Below are 18,020 nucleotides of genomic sequence, written 5' to 3'. Positions count from 1 at the left end.
TTAGCTGTGCTTCTCACTTCGAAAAATCTTCGAAAATGGTCGCTCACCCCGGGTCTCGGTGTCCCTGGGTTCGGGTCGATTTGCTCTATCCGATGGTGGTCGGTTTTCAGGTATTTGACTCGATAATTCAGCGGAAAACATTCATTAAGGCAGAGCCGTCGCGAAGTGCGTCCGCTGCGCTACCGGCCTACCGGCCCCCGCTAGGGCGGAAAACGGTGTCGCAGTGTAAGCCAGAGGTTCGGAAGCACTTCCGAAATGGAGGTAGACGAGGCAGAAGTGGGGGAAATCCTGAATACCAAGTCGAGAGAAGAAAGAAATGATCCCGCGAGCCGAGCCGAGGACGGCGACGCGGATGGATGGATCAGAGTTACGCACAAAAGAAAGGGCCGGGCGAATACTACCCAAGAGCCAGACAAGCAAGGCACCCGCTGGAGAAGCCCGACGCGCAAAGGCGGGAAGAGCATAGTGAACAAGATTCTACGAGCAAGCAAGATGCCCAGGCTACCTAGAGACGACATCAAGATAATCGTAAGACCGAGAGACGGGCTGAACATCAGAAACACGTGCAGCGCCAGCCTAGACGAGGCGATACGCAATGAAGCAGGAGTGAGCAGCGACGAAATCATCACGATCTGCCCCAACCACACGCAAAACATCTTGGTGGTAAGCACACCTGACGAGACGACGGCGACTAAAGTCGCCAAAATCAAGGAACTAACAATCAACGGGAGGCAACACGCGACCAACGCGTACGTCTCGGCACCAGAAGAGATGGCCAAGGGGATAATCCGCAATATTCCCCTCAATTACACACAAGACCAGCTCTTGCACGCACTGGTGAACGTGAGGAACCCTTCCCTGGCGTACGCCAAGAGACTGGGCAGCACGACCACCGTGATACTACTGTACGAGGGCAACAGGGTCCCCGCGTGGGCGCACTTCAACAGCATCATGATGAGAGTATCCCTCTATCGGAAACAAATAGACTTCTGCAAAGAGTGCGGCAGGCTCGGGCACAGACCCGATGTGTGCCCCAGACCGGACGACAAGCTGTGCCCGGCGTGCGGTAGCAAAAACCCGGACAAAGACCACGAATGCACACCTAAATGCAAGCTCTGCGGAGAAGCTCACCCCACGGCGGGCCGGACTTGCAGGGCTAAATACAAGACGCCGTACATGGTAAAACTAAGAAGATGGACAGCGAGAAGAAACGAGAAAGAACTCTTGCGAGTAGCCGGCTCACAAGACCCTGACGGCGGGGAAAGCAACCACAGACAACCATCTCCCGCACCCAGATCCAAGTCCAGGTCCAGATCCAGATCCATGTCCAGGCCGGGTGCGCGGGGGCGACCGATCTCGAGGTCCAGGGACAGATCCAGATCCAGGTCTAGGCCGGGAGCGCGGGGACGACCGACCTCGAGGTCCAGGTCCAGGAACAGGGACAGGACCGGGAGTGGGTCCATATCCACCTCAAGGGGGACGAAGCCCGACACGAAGGGGAAGAATCAAGAACAGACGACACCAGCAAAGGTGAGCTGGTCAGACGTAGTGGCCAATCGCGAATCGGGAAGGTCCGGCAATACCAGTAACGATAGGGGCAGGTACGATCACATAGAGGAACGCGTGAAGGAATATCGAACGGAAAACCAGCTACTCAGACAGGAGCTAGAAAAGGCAAAAAAACAAAACAGCGAATCAGCCAAAAAAATTGACGAACTACAGAAAACACTTAATGAAATACTTGCCAAAATGCAGACACAATCGTCGCCCCCGTCAGCCGCCTTCGCCTCCGTCTCCACCCCATCCACTGAAGCCATGGAGGAGGAAGTGGATATCTTAGCAGATGTAGCACACCCACTGGGCGCCAAGCGTAAAATCCCGGAGACCAAGACCAACGAACAGGTCGCTTCGGTACAGGAGGTCAAGAGACCCAGACCTAGCACAAAAAAAACTGACGTGCTTGAGGACATGCTCAACAAACTCTCTGACAAAATGGAGAAAATGTTCGAGATGCTGGCGGCGCGCATTAGTGACAGCGAGGCAGAGAGGAAGGCGCAGGCCCTAAAGTACGACAGGCGGCTCGCAGAGCTGGAGAAGAAGCTCTCGTAAAGATGGCGGGCACCAAAAAGGGAAGACTCGTCATCTGGCAGTGGAACTGCCGCAGCTTCTCAAACAAAAAAGCAACAATGACACAACACATTAAATTGACCGCAAAAAGACAAAAGCCCGACGTAATCATTCTCCAGGAAACATTCGACCACGCCAAAATTGCCGGGTACGCCACCCACAAACAACGCACAAAAGGGACGGGGAGGGACATAGTCGTGACCACATTAGTCAAAAAAGGACTGGTCGCGATCCCGAGAATTATGAGAAACATTACGGACATTAGCCACATCCTCATAGAAGTCGTGCCACGCAGCAAGAAGGAGAGCAGCACTTTCGTCCTGAACGTCTACAGCAGCCCGTCCAAAAAGGGCCTAACACACAATTTCGAAGATTTAATAAACGAAACGTTGACCATCGCCGGCGACAACAGGCTCGTCATCGGTGGAGACTTCAACGCTCCACACACGCAATGGGGATATGGACACTCGTCCAAGAAGGGAAAAAATCTGGCCGACCTCATAGAAAAGGCCGGCCTAACCCTTCTCAACGAGCCGGCTTCACACACCAGAGTGGGTGCGGGCCCCCATAGGGACACCACACCAGACCTAACGCTATGCAGGAGAGCCGGGAGAATCACCTGGGAGAACACCTTCGAGGACCTGGGGAGCGATCACAGGATACTCAGCATAGCCCTAGGAGAGGCCCGCGTCACGAAGGGAATAAAACATAAGTTCCGGCTAGTAGACTGGGACAAATTCCGCAAAATCAGAGACGAAAAAGAACAGGGACCCATAAGAAACATAGAGGAATGGAACGGAGAGCTGCTACGAGACGTAGAAAAGGCCACGACCGAGATGGAGTGGGACGACTGGGAGGCTCGACGCGAACATGAAGACGACGACAGCGGTGGTGGTCACTCTCCGCGGATGGACAGCAGGCTCGCGCACCTCGTACAAGCCAAAAAATCCATCCAGAAACGGCTGCAAGGGCAAAAACACAATAGAAATCTAAGGCGCAAAATCGCGGAACTAAACAAGACCATCGAAGCACACTGTGCCCAGTTATGCAATCAGGATTGGGACGAGGTATGCGACGCCATGGACGGCAACATCAACACGGGCAAGACGTGGAAGATCCTCAAGCACCTGCTCGACCCGTCGGGAACGAAGACAGCGGCGAAAGCGGAAATGACCAAGCTCAGACACAAGTACAAAGGAAACATCAGTGAAATGGGTGATGAAATCGTCAAGCTCTACCTTGAGAGACCTCCAGCCGTTGAACACCGGAACTACTCGGGCTCTCCCAACGAAGACCTCGACAGAGATTTCTCCCAGCAAGAAATCAAGGCGGTCCTGCAGACCATCAAGACCAAGTCGGCTCCGGGCCCCGACAAAGTGACCAACAAGATGCTCCGGAATCTGGACGACCAGGCAACGAGCCGCTTGACAGACTACATCAACGAGTGCTGGCGGAACGGCTGGATACCCGACGAATGGAAGAGGTCCGACGTGATCCTCATCCCGAAGCCGGGTAAACCCTTAGAAATACAGAACATGCGGCCGATCTCTCTCACTTCCTGCGTTGGTAAAGTGATGGAGCACGCTTGCCTGAGTAGAGTTAACGGCTACCTGGAGTCAAACGACCTGTACCAGAGCAACACGATTGGCTTCAGAAGAGGGCTCTCTACACAAGACGCCATGATACAACTAAAGGAGCAAGTCATAGATACCATGGGGCGGGGCTTGAGGGCAATACTTGGACTTGATCTAAAGAAGGCCTTCGACAGGGTCAAGCACACGGCCATACTCGACAGAATCGTGCAACTCGGCCTGGGCGAACGAACGTATAATTTTATCCGAAATTTCCTTACTGGAAGAACAACCAGAATCAGACTGGACGAGGAGGAGAGTATCCAGGTGGACATGGGCAGCGCTGGCACACCGCAAGGGTCCGTCGTGTCACCGATGCTCTTCAACCTCGTCATGATCGGACTATCGGAAAAACTGGACCGAATAGAAGGCATTAATCACACCGTTTATGCAGACGACATTACGATTTGGACCACGAAAGACGCAAGCGAGGGCGATATGGAGAACAGGCTTCAAGGGGCGGTGGAGGCAATCGAAAATCATCTAGAGGGCACCGGACTTGAATGCTCGCCGGAAAAATCGGAATTGCTGCTCTACCGCCCCAGGAGGTTCGGCAAACCGCCCAGAGACGTAGCGGAACTACACAAAAGGGGAATCAGATTAACCACGAGGAAAGGCACGGAGATACCCATGGTCCAAAAGATTAGAGTCCTGGGTCTCTGGATCGAAGCCAGGGGAACAAACACGGAAACTATAACACGCCTGGAAAAGAAAGTCACGGCGGCCATTCGGCTAATACAGAGAGTCTCCAACAACAGGAGGGGCATTAAAGAAAGAAACGTCGTACGGCTCGTTCAGGCCTTCGCGATCAGCCACGTCGCGTACGTGGCGGCATTCGTCCACTGGAACAAGGCCGAGAAAGACAGGATCGACGCGCTCATTAGAAAAGCGTACAGAACAGCTCTGGGTCTCCCCCAATACACAAGAAACGAAAGGTTACTACAACTCGGCGTGCATAACACGCTGGAGGAGATCGCAGAAGCACAGAGAATAGCGCAACTCGAAAGACTCTCCGGAACCAAGGCGGGCAGAGAAATCATGGAAAAGATCGGCATAAACTACCACGGAATGAACGGCCCCAAGATGCAGATTCACCCAGACGTCCGAGCCGCAATTAACACGGAAAATATCCCGAAGAACATGCACCCCGTGCACAATGTCGAGAGAAGGAAATGCCGCACGAAAACGATTCTCAAAAACCACGGCGCGCGGGAGGGGGTGCTCTTCGTAGACGCCGCGCGGTACCCCCGAAACAGGGACGACAATGGTGGTGTCGGCGCTGACAAAGGTAACTCCCTCTTCGCAATGGCGGTCGTATGCACGAAAGGGAAGACCGTGACTGCGGGCTCCGTAAGGACTAGATCGTCGGAGGCAGCGGAAGAAACGGCAATCGCATTGGCTATAATCAGCGGTCGGCAACAATACAGAACAATAATCAGCGACTCCAAGACGGCTATTAGGAATTTCACAAAGGGCTGGGTCTCCACCGAGGCGGCCAAAATCCTGAACCACAGAGCAGAAGACTTTAGGAACGGCACAATTACACCCAAATACCTCAAATGGATCCCGGCACATATGGGAGAAGTTACCATGAGTGCCCCTCCCAACCTCAACGAGAAGGCCCACCGAGTCGCGCGAAAACTAACCCACCGCGGCACGGCGAGTGACGGCCCAACACCCCGCAACCCCCGGGGAAGGGGGAAGGACTGCGGCGGAGGCGATGGAGAAGACGGAGGAGGCGACGACGACGAAGAAGCGATAAAAGACGACAGGGACAGACTGGTCACGTACCACGACATACTGACACACTACACGAAACAAAGAGAAGCATACCCACAACCCCACAAACAACTCGACAGGTCTCAAGAAACAGATTGGAGAAGATTGCAAACCAGAACGTTCCGAAACCCAGTACACTTAAACAGAATAAATTCAACACAATATCCAGACGCTAGCTGCAAGCTCTGCAAACACGAACACGCAGACATGGCACACATCTTGTGGAAGTGCACACAGATCAGTTCAGTATACGTAGAGGACAACATAGAACCGGACCTTCTCGAGGAGCGATGGCTAAGCGCTCTGACTAGCTCAGAACTAAACGACCAATTATGGGCTATCCAGCGGGCCCGGGCAGCGGTGGAAAGGCTATGCCTCACCGCACACAATGCCCGGGTGGCCTGAGCCCGGGCTGGCAACCTCGCAGGTCCTTTTTCCATTAAAGTTTTTTCCGTCCGTCCGTATATTTGTTTTCTTTCTTTCATTAGTTAAAGTAAAAATAGCAAATCATTAACTTCATTCATGCTCCTCCAGTCACTTTTCTTTTATAGAATGTATTCTAGGGTTTTATGCGCTAAAACCACGATTTGATTATGAGGCATGCCATAGTGGCGCAGTCCGGATTAATTTTGACCACGAGGGGATCTTTAAAGGGACACTAAAGCGAAACAATAAATCAGTTTAGACTAATGAAGCATTGTTTGAGAACCCTGCAGGCAGTGATTTAAAAAAAATAGTTTGATTATTAGATGAGAAAATGAAGGTCGAAGTATCAGTATTTGAATTTCGCGCCGAAACCCCAGTGCCGGTACGTTAGCGTGACGTCAGGGATTCCAAAGTATGTTTTCGCATTTGGGCCGCGTTGGCTGAATAAAGGTTCCTGAAACTTGCCATGTTTAATATTTGGTTCCTTTAGAACTCAATATAGTCAATCTGTACCGCTATATATAATTAGTAGGCCCTAGAAGATGCCATCAAAATCCACGACGTCACAGCCCCAGGTGCGGGAACTCAAGTAGGCGTCGCCACCCGTATTTCGTTCTTGCGCTTTTTCTGGCTTACCAAACGTCTTATCATTGTTACAGTGGTGTTTTTGGTGTTGTAGAACGGTAATTTACTGATGCAGAAGAAATAATTTTTCACTTTAGTGTCCCTTTAACGTGCCACACAGGCGTTTCTTGCATTTCGCTCCCATCTAAATGCGGCCGCCGCGGCGGGTACATTTTTTTAAAACTTAAATATGCGATTCCTAAAAAAGATCCATCAGCAATGATTCTGCGTTGCTTCGATTCAAAACAGCAATGATAAGCATGCAATTTAATGTATGATGGTATAAGTTGCAGCTAGTGCATGGTCAGATAAAATGTTAAGCATGAAAGCACCATAAATGAGCACATTTAAAGCAATAAGTGAACAAGTGAATCGTTCACTCTGCAAGCCCGTAATGCAAAAATAACAGGTGCAGCGGTAATCACGCGTTGCTTTGAGAGAATAAGCAAGTGTCTTACCTGGCATTGTCAGAAAGTGATACCTCTCATATTCTGGCTCGAAGAAATGCACGCTGATATGGCGGTACTCCAGTTCTTTCAAAGTCAGGGCTACTTCACACTCGTCGCAGTTGTACTTAGGGTGAGTGATTTTGTGCACAAGTTTTATGTGCCTCTGCAGACTGCGATTGTTCGCTAACCGCAGGTCGCAGTACTGACATTCAAAGGAAGCAACTTTCGCCATTGCGAGACCGCGAAGAGAAGCATGGGGTTTCCTAAAAACCGATTACGTAACTATGCTCAGTGCGTGCAAGCGGGCCTTCTATATCTGCGGGTGCTCTGACCATGGAGGAAAGAAAAAGCTGAGAGATGCTGACGTCACTCTTTGCGAAGCATGAGTGACGTCGGAAGGCGAGGCAGATATCCTCTCGTGCATATCTCTCTCCTCCGGCCCACAACCACGCACGAACTGCGTGGGCTGCACGGGCGCGCCTGTAGCAATCCGAAAGCATCTACTATTCTGACAAAAGATGCAATCGCGATGTAACGTTGGCGAAGTCTGACTATTCTGCCCTGGCATTTAAACAAGTTTAAAATAAACTCCTCACATTAGACCGTCATGTTGGACTCCGCAACTTTTGCGGGATTTTGTGAAAAGCAATATGGTTTATTGGTCCAGCCAACTGAAACTGTCCTGATGGCTTCTAGACCCACCATGTTGTATTAGTGGTTTTGGCGTTGCGCTGCGAAAGTGAGGTTGTGGGATCACATCTCGGTCGTGGAGGCCGCATTTCGACGGGGTTCGACGAAGTAAAAATGCAATGCCCGTGTACCGTACGTTAAACACATGTTAACGAATCCCGCGCGGTGAAAATTAATCTGCAGTTCACCGCTACGGCGTGCCTCATTATCAGTTCTCGGCTTTGGCACGTGAAGTGTCAAAATTTGAATGTTTGATTAACCGCAGGTACGGTGGCTGCCTAGTTCCTGCGTCATTTTAGATTACCTTTATCGTTCATTTCTACCTTCGTTTCCTCTGTTTGGGCTCCCTGGGGCTAGACCATAGTGGTTATGGCTAGACGCGGCGATGAAAAAATCAACGAGTCTAGAAGTTCAGGACAACATTCATTTGGGCTAGATGGTGCATACTTGGATTTAGGAAGGAACAGCGCCAACGAAGACGTTCACAAGTGGGGAGAACGACACAGGACAAGCACCATGTTAAAATTGGCTCCAAGGCGCTGTCAATACAGGTTAAGAAAATGTTAGTAAGCACCGGGGCGACGCAGGATCCAATACAAATCCCTTGTCTTTGTCGATAAAACTTGTTCTCGAAAGAGATTAACGTCACATCAAGGTAAAATTCTAGCATTTTCATAAAATTATATATTGACATGCCAGAGGAGTTTTGGAACTCTACTGCACTGTTACTTCCTATAGCATCTCTGACAGAACGAAATAAGGCATCGTGGGGCACAGAGTAAAACAAGTCTTCAACATCTACTGAAAACACATAACCATTGGAAGTACATCCCTCAAGAAACCTAACAACATCTTTTGAACTCTTTGTGGCGTACGGATCTTGAACTTTAAGGGATGTAAGGTGCTTTTGAAGAAACTTGCTTAACACAATCAGCCAAGTTCTATTTTCGCTGACCACTGTTCTGAATGGCACGGACAGTTTGTGCGTTTTGGCTGTAAAGAACATCGAAAGGGCATTGCTTTGGTGTTACCAATGTCATTGGCCAGCGTGCTCAGATCTAATTCTTTGCACATCACAGCCGCCTTGCCTCTCACTCGCGTCGCACTAGCTTTCAGAGGGATGAAGTTCTTTGCAATTGCTTCGCCGGCTCTTTTTTGAAACTCTTCCTCGGTGAGCACCACAAACCCACCATCCTTGTCAGCTTGAAAAAGCCGGAGTCTATTCTTCCTGAAATACGACACGACTTTTCCCATAAAAATCTTTGCTAGTCAACGTGTTAGTGCTGGTCGTAGATCTTATAAGCGTATTCACACCATCCAGAAGGCATCTTTCACGGTTTTCTTCCAACGCCTTTCCTGCTATGCGCCTATTAAGCGCCAGGAACTCATGTGCTTCTATCCGTGGCTCGTGGCTGAATTTCGGACCTTTGTTCAACACATGCCTGACATCGTTGGGAAGATCAACGTCTCCGATGACCGTCACCAGCCTTTCCGGGGGCTTCTTGTCCTTCTTGAGAGAAGACGACCGTAAACACTGGTTCCGTGTCTGAGCCCATCAAAATATATATGTATATATATATATATATATATATATATATATTATAGAGAGAGAGAGAGAGAGAGAGAAAGAACAGCGCATTAGTAACTCCCAGTTATGGATATCCATACATTTGTTCCCGCGAGCAGGCATCATGTAATGAATGATTGTAGACCAAAAAATATTTTGCGTTTCTTTCCGGATAAATACATGAACATTAATAATGCCTTGGTTTTCATACTTATTAAGAAGTAAAGGAACATTACAGGTTAGCGACTGCATTAGATAAATTGTTAGCCTTTTTGGCATGAGCCATCTATCCTGGCTGTAGTCCCGACAGTGATTTTACAAGTGAAGAGACTTTGTTAGAGGAAAAAAATATGAATAGAGTAAAGGAAAGCCATACAGATCTGGCAGTTTGAAATCGCGTTAAATTTGGTGAAAAGTGATGTTGTGTGGAGGTATGGAACGTTAGCAATAATTCCGACGTGCACGTTTCTGAAGAAAAAGCTTGTGTTAGTGTTCACAGTGGTGCCCCACACATGCATGCAGTAGTTAATATGAGACGCAAATAGTGCCTGGTAAATTTGTAATTTCAACTGTTCTGGAAAGAAATAATATTTTTAAGGCCGTTGTGGCTGGACCATCCCAATGAAGTGGAAAGGAGCGCGTTCGCTTTAGGAATGACATCGCAAGCCTCCAGACCAGAGACAAACAGGCTGGTATGATCCACATATAGAATGGTTGTTGCCTCGCTTTCTGCAAGGGTTCATCGAGCAATAAGGTTCCCAAAGAGCTCCAGCCGCACGGGAAGGTGCGAGGTGAAATCCGGCAACACTCATGCAGGCGGCTGTTCCCCCACTCTCCATTCCCCCCAGCCGCACTTTGCTTCGCTGCACCGCTCATTCTTGGCTCAGCAGCCGTCCGATATGGAGGTTCCCATTGTTGATCGCGCCAAGTACGAGATTTGTTCCGCAATTCGCTTTTTGCACGCCAAGGGGACTCCCGTGGATATTCATCATCAGTTGACAGAGGTGTATGGCGACAAGTGCATGTCCGTTCAACACGTCCGAAAGTGGTTTAGGGAGTTTAGTGCCGGTTGAAAGAAAGTCCACGATGAAGAACGGAGTGGAAGACCGTCAGTTTCGAAGGTGGTTATCAAGATGGCCCAACGCAAAGTGCTTCGGAAGAGGAGGATCAACATCTGTGAACTTATTGCTCAGATTCCTGGAAGTTCTTACGGTACAGTGGAAAGAGCTTTGACTAAAGTATTGGGGTATCAGAAGTGTTGTGCTCAATGGATACCGCGGCTATTGACATCAGACTACAAGGAGAAACGCCTTGACTGTGCTCGCCAGTTTCTTCAAAATTGTCAAGAAGATAAGGAAGGATTGTTGGACTCCATTTTTATGGGAGACTAAAAGTGGGTGTTTCATTTCACTCCTGATATGAAATAAAAATCCCAAGAGTGGCGTCACCCAGAGTCACCAGTCGCAAAAAAGTTCAAACTCCTTCTGCTGGCAAAGTCATGGCCACTGTTTTTTGGGATCATAAGGGAGTACTGCTGATCGATTTAATGGAACGTGGGACAACAATCAACTCTGAGAGTTATTGTGCAACACTATGAAAACTCAGGCAAGCTATTCAGAACTGCCGGCGAGGACAACTGGCAGCCAGTGTAACACTGCTTCACGACAACGCCCGACCTGACGTCTCCTGTCAAACCCAGGAACTTTTGACAAACTTTGGGTCGACTGTCATGCCCCACCCACCGTACAGTCCGGACCTTGCACCTAGTGATTATCACTTGTTCCCCAAGCTAAAAGAACATTTTAGTAGCCAACGCTTCCGGAGCGATGAAGTCGAAGAGGTGAAATGCTTCCTCAGTGGGTCGGCGGCAGACTTCTACGACACTGGGATACAGAAATTGGAGCACTGTATACAAAAATGCATAGAAAAAGATGGCGATTATGTAAGTTTCATCTTTCCAATGATTAAATTTCTATGAGAATAAACAATGTTCTCTACTTCTAAAATTGATGGGAACCTTATTTCTGGATCAACCTTCGTATGTCTATCATGTCATTAACGTAAATGTCGAAGGGGACCTAAAATGCTGCCCTGTGGGACACCTAACAATATTGCCGTCTAAGGAAATACTATTTCCAATGACAACGCATTGCCTGCAATCAAGCAGATACGAACACAACAAAATATGTCATTCCATGTACACCGTTTGCAGTCAACTCTGTTATTAGAATCTTGTGTTGCAGACTGTCAAAAGCCTTGCTGTAGTCAATAAATATCCAGACTACTAGGTTTCATTTTTCTAGCTTCTTGATTAACACCTGCTGAACAAGCAGTGCAGTTTCGGTAGAGCAGGTCATCAAAGCTGTTTCTCCATCGCCAGGGTTTGTGTCATGCTCTCCAACCATGATTCCTCGCTCCTTTGTGCCCTCCAGAGGGGCACGGTCATGGCCCCCCAAACAAGGGGCTTAAATCACCACAGCAATGAAATTGCAATTTTTCGCTTTTAATATGCTTCAGTGCAATACATTGCATAAGCTTCCCTGCTTAACTCAACTGTAATGCGGCAGAGGTGACTTTAGGAACACTTTCTAGACATTGCAAACAATATGTGCATTCTGGTCAGAACTACACCTGACTTAACATTCCGACACGTCGGCATATGGATGGCCGTTGTGCAGTTTAAGAGCACGAATACGCATGCTGGTTGTGGCTTGAGGAAATGCGATTTCTTAAACAAGTTTCAATGCCAATGCCCTAGACTAAGCTTCACCGCAATGCAGTTGTGTTATGCACTAGAGCTTCTGTAATGTATTGCGGTCCATCACTGCAGCAACGTCAGAACCAGCTTTGAATGGGTGTCATGTGAGTTATTAGATGTCTCGGTGCTCATACTGTGACAGATGACGGCACATGTGCGCATGTATAGTCGGGAACATGTGCAAGGCTGTGTTGCAGTCTCGTATATGGAGCTTGCAAGATGGGCGAAGCAAGGGCCCAAATCACCACAACCCTGCCGGAAATAGCTCTAAATCCCTGCCTGTACACTTCTTAAGGGTTTCGGTGCTTTTACCGTAATCGGAGATTGCACATATAATACTATATTTTCAAAACTGAGCTCATTGGAACATCTTCCTGTTCATGCTATGCACACAAAAATGAGGAATAAGGGAAAAATTATGCAGATCCCACACCCTGTGGAAATTGATGTAAGTGAAGCTTTCCATGCTGGATGCTCTGATTGACGATAATTAGCAGTGTTGATGGCTAAAGCTTAATTTCTTCAACGTTTAGGCTAACACGAGATTGGCGAATTGATGTTAAACGTTACCTTGTGGGCACCACTGCTGTTTGTCTGCGTAATAGGCAGAACACACAGGGAGAGGTGTTTGCATGAGGCATTGTTGTGGGCCATATCTTATAACCCGAGAGGGTTAAGTGTTGTCATTTCCTCATATGGCACATCGCGTTATGGCAGAAGTTTTAAACTTGAATTGGATTATGGGGCTGTACGTGCCAAAACGACACTCAGATTATGAAGCACGGCATAGTGGCAGACTCCAGATTAATTTCGACACCGTGATGTTCTTTAATGTGTCCTAAAATCTAAGTGCACATGGGTTTTCTATTTCGCCCCCGTCGAAATGTGGCTCCCGCGATTGGGATCAAATCCATGACCTCTCGCAATGCCATAGCAGCAGAGCTAATGCAGCGGGCACAGAAGTGTTGATTTGACGGTCAACCACTTCTGTAGTGTTTCCTGGACGCTGCAGTGTGCTTTAATTAATGCTGCTCTGCTTCTGCACGCCGTGTGAATTGCCCGCTTGACATATTTTCATTGTGTTTATTTTTTCAGAAATAGCAGCAACGTATTGTATTGTGCCTTGAACATAAGCACACCGCAACCGCTGTTGTATGTTAGTGGAGTTTCCTTGCCTTCTCATGTCACTTCCCCCATCTTATATGGGAACTGCCTCTTCTCCTCCCTCTTCTTCTCTCTACAGTTCTATCTGTGTCCCCTCTCGCCTCGCACATAAGCGCTGCAGTTTCTTCAGTGCTTCTGAGGGGAGTCACGGATAATTGCAGCTGTCAGGTGGCTAATGTGACAACGGCCAGGGAGCTCCAGAGGACATTGTGCACATTCGATGCGGTGGGGTGAAAACAAGCTTCTCCCATCTCCTTTCCTCTCTTACTTGTATAATGCCTGTCATGTATATACACACTCTGAACCCCCCCCCCCCGATGTGGTGTGTGTGACATCAGCAGCAGTCCACAGCAGCAGCTGGAGTGGGAAAGTCAGAGGAAGAGACAAAGAAAGCTTCACTTTAAAACAAAATGCGTAAAGGTTTCTATGCTTACCCAATGAGGAAACCCGTCCATCACGTAAGATGATTGCTTTCAAGATAAGGCCCGCATGAGCGAGCGAATTGTAAGATCGGGCCTGCGCAGCCGTGCCATAAGCAGCGGCCGCTGATGTACAGTTGATAATGGTTTGCATCGAGAGGAGGCAGCATCATTGACCACATCTACGTATGACGTCTACCTAACGTGACAGTTCAATTACGTCATGTAGAACAGCACGCATTGGCCAATGCTCATCTTCCATGAAGCAGCAACATCATCCAAATGCACCATAATATAAAAGGAGTGAACAGTGCTACTACTGGCCTCTGCTTCATACTCATGCTGGTCTCAGTTTAACATTTTGGTGTTGCAAATGCGCTTCTCCATTTCATGATTTTTTTCGTGGCGTTTCTCGCAATTATATGAAACGCAGCAGCATATGACGACAAAACAGTAGGTGATCAGTCGCAAATGCTTATGCATCATTTAGATAACTCCCACAGGATACTCTGCATGTAATTTTATCTTTTTCCACTTTCAGTATGCTTCAGCGCTATGGTATGCTTGACCGCGTAACCTTGCTATGTCCAGTGTTTGTGACCCCTTCCCACTGTTGGTATACTTCATCACAATGCTAAGTGCATGGTTGAATGCATAACACCACTGTATTGGGATGAAGCTAACTTATGGGTCTGACATTACAGTTTTAATTTAGCGTACGCAACTATAGCGTATGCTATACGCTAAAGTATATATAGCGTATGCTAAGCAGCACACATTTCTTTAGATTGAGTTGGCCTGTGAGATGTTCAGATCTTAAAGGCCATGTGCCGTCATTGCGGCTATCTCCCGACTGTAGCTATAGGTGGTGCTAACATGTCGGATGTTTCTTTCGTTAGGTTTCAACTCACTCGAAACGAGAAGCGATCTCGAAAACACCACAAGGTTATCCATAATACTCTGTCGTCGAAGCAGCCTGAGACTAAGCGAAAGCCATTTACACAGTCAGTTGCAAAGAACGAAGTCCATTTTACAAAAGCAACGCCAAATTCAATTCGAAGCTGGCAGCCGGGGCCGCCGCCATGTTTCATGCAAATTCCGCAAACCACGCAAAGACACTAATGCTAAATCTGAGAAATAGTGCGCGTACGCTATACGCAATGGGTCGTTTAGCGTTCTGCGCATGCGCAGTGATGACCCACTATTTTATAGTGTACGCTAAACTAAAACTGTCTATTATGCAGCACATTTTAGGTGCTTGCTGGTTTTAAAGTCCGAAAGCTGAGATACAACAGCGTCGCACACTATCACGTGAGGAAAACGAACCGCTGCATGCAGCAAGTAGCATCAGCATAAGCACTAGATTACAGTTGAACAGCTCTACAATGAAGACCACAATTAATTTGCCTGTAAAACAAAGAAACTTATGCGTCCCTGGCGGCTGATTTACGTTTATAAAACGAATGCCGCACCAGTGCCGCCACTGCCCCGCGAAGATGTCACCAGGGTAAGCTGTGCGCTAGCGCTAACAGCAGTGTATTTGAAGAGCATGCTGATATTACTAGTTCTGTTGCCCTGCTCCAGGATTCACTCACCTCGTATGCTACTTGTTGTGACGGATCAACGGCTGACGAATGCATGGATAGGCCGCGAATGTCAACGAAGGCGACCAAAAATTTTTCAGCAAGGGAGGCTTAGGGGCACTAGACAATCGGGGGCTTTGCTTTGCATGGTTCCTGCATTTGGTTGGAGAGCAAGCTGGGAACCTCAATGGAGCATAGGGTGGCTACAGTAGAACGTGCTGTCAGGGATATTTTGCAGAGAAAAATTAGCGGTCTATTTCATTAAGTCTCTCTTGAATTCTTGTTAAAGATTTTCTTTTGTTGAAAGTGCTTAGCTATTGTGAGCAGTGAGCTGCGCAACCTTTAAAACAAAGTGACCTGCATAGCAAAGGATTTTGAAGGTGCGAGCACTTTGTTAAAAAGGCGTTTGACTACATAGATACATTCAGAGCAGCGCTTTCTACCCTTTAGCCCATGCAGAATTTGTAGGTCCTATTTGCGCCACCAGGATCTGCCGATGTACTGCAGTGAAGCCTTTAATATGTGTCCCAATGTCTAATGCTACGGAGTTCAATATATCCATTTAATGTCTGAGCAAGTTTGATGTATGAAGTTTCATATACATGTAATTCTCTTGGTGATTCACCACCTGTTATTTAAGCAGTAATTCTATTTATAATTGTTTCATATAACAAGGTTTAATTGTAATGAATTATTGCTGTACGACATTCTTTCCATTACTATAACTAATACTCTCAAGCTTGGAATCTCCCAGCTTCCTCATACAGTTGGCCAATGGGACAGTGCACCTGACACAACAAGCCATGTCGTACACTTACTCTGTGCATATTCACAGCCCATGCAAGCTTGTGCTGAAAGCTTGTTGCTGCTTGCAGAGGTAAACGTTTCACTTGACTGTTGTAATGATATCGCTGACTATGTGATGGAATAAACAGTTACTCCACAATAAAACATAGTATGAAGCCATTTTGTAAACATGAGCTTGAAGTAAAACTGTGCCATGCATCGTCGAAAAAGGAAAACAACATTACAGGGATGAGGATACTTATCGTGGGCTTGTCTCTATAGCTTTTATGTCTTGCTTTGTCCACATTATGCTGCACAGTTTTAGTTGAAGCGGTTATTGGCTGGCAGACGTCTTCCCATCATGTTACCACAAGTTTTGATGAAAGCAGTCTTGGCCAGCCTCTCTACCCCTGGTTCTCTGGCTTAGGTGCTGGTGCCTCCAGTAGTTCAGATTTGAATGGGTGCAAATTAATTTTCCCTCTCAGTGAAATCATACCAACTTTCCCAGGTTACCGGGCTTCTACAATTCCTCCTAAGTTGAACTTGTTCAACAGCTTTATCGAGTACTTTAAGTAGGCAGTGTATTCTATGTCGTAGGGCAAACAGAAAATTAGCATAAGCACTCTTGCTTTCAGGCTGCCATAGACTTCGAGTTAAAAGTGCAGTCGAGATCAACATGTCCAACCTTGATCCCTCCAGCCAATGTGCCAGCCTTCCCTATGAGCCACTACTTGCGAAGGTGAACATACCTTCTTTGTTCCATGCAAAACATTTTGTTAACTGTTTCCAGGAAAAAGTAGTTCAAGCATAAATGGCCAACGCATGCTCTTCATACCAGGTTGCCATGTATAATGGAGACGATAGGAAAGTACAGGCCAGCGTCGCTGTCCCAGATCCATCCGGCAGCTTTTCTGTCACAGGTCCATGTGTCCTAACTGCTGGTCTTCAATGGGAGTTGACACTGTCTCCTTCTATAGGGGGCATTTTCTGACATGCTCTTCTGTGGGAGAATGCCCCATTCATAAAAAGAAACAACAAAGATTGGACACAATGTGGTGCAGCTCATTAAAAGAAAATTACTTGCTGGGTTCGCCACTGGGCCGTATGCGTCGGCGCTCGTGACTCGACAAAAAGCAGCCGCAGCGGCACGCGCAAGCTCAGGCTTCACATAGTTTCGCGCCCATCGCAAGAGGGGCACCTCACGGCTACATTCGGATATCGCCGGCGCACAAGGAGGAAGTGCAGAAACATGCACGCTTGCAGTCTCAGAGGGACGCGCATGCGTGCAAACTCGATACCATGGGTGCACAGCTAGAAGGGAAGAAGGGTCGTTTTGCCACACGCTTGCACACCCTGTAACATTTTGTGGGCGAGTGTACATGCTAGACATGTCTGTAGTGCTTATTTTTGAAATGTGATCCTTTGGGATGTATAATACATATAATATGCATCTTAGCTTTGTTGTGCATTAAGAAGAATTTTTTTTACAAATACTATATAATTATCTGAAAAGATGAATGTTTCTTTAGATTTCACACATTTCTTTTGCTACATTGTAAATGTATATCCTAATAGATTAGTGTTTCGTATGTTATACGTTTGCCAATAGGAGACTTACTGCTGCCATGCGAGGGCCTTCAGGCACATTAAAGCTGTATGTTGCAGCTTTTCGCCTGGAGGACACCCAACAAAGTTTGTTGGAAATAAAACCATTTCTGGTATGGTAAGTCGAAAATTCTATTTCAAGTCGCTGCCTCTAGACCCTTCATGCCAACCGCCATTTTGGCAAGGCTGTGTGATGTCTGGGAATAAGGCTGCTTCGATGGATTTCAAGACCAGATAGCAGCCTTCCTTCACACACTCTGGCACCAAAAAGGGCAGCACAGGTGTCAGTGTTACTTGTGCTACAATTCCTTCACTTGTGCTATAAATAGCAGCAGCAAACTGCCAAGATGCAAAAGCAAAACAATGAATGAGGGCCATAACGTATTTCCCAGCTCCTGAAATCAGTTCCAGT

General features: G+C 47.6%; 1 long non-coding RNA gene across 2 annotated transcripts in view; it reads left to right on the top strand.

Moving 5' to 3' along the window:
* LOC126526474 (uncharacterized) overlaps window positions 1-17,762 on the top strand; it is a 57,216-nt gene extending 39,454 nt beyond the window's left edge. The window contains exon 4 of one of the 2 annotated variants that reach the window (XR_008611185.2): window positions 16,639-17,762. This is a non-coding gene — a long non-coding RNA (uncharacterized lncRNA). Of the gene's footprint in view, window positions 1-13,294; window positions 13,492-16,638 lie in introns of those variants that run through there. The other variant, XR_011896173.1, reaches the window with a different exon arrangement.
* The last annotated feature ends 258 nt before the right edge of the window (window positions 17,763-18,020 follow it).

Source organism: Dermacentor andersoni, chromosome 8 (assembly GCF_023375885.2).
Source record: "Dermacentor andersoni chromosome 8, qqDerAnde1_hic_scaffold, whole genome shotgun sequence".
Classification (NCBI taxonomy): Eukaryota; Metazoa; Arthropoda; class Arachnida; order Ixodida; family Ixodidae; genus Dermacentor; species Dermacentor andersoni.
The sequence above is the reverse complement of the archived record's forward strand: the minus strand, read 5'-3'. Positions and strand labels throughout refer to the sequence as shown.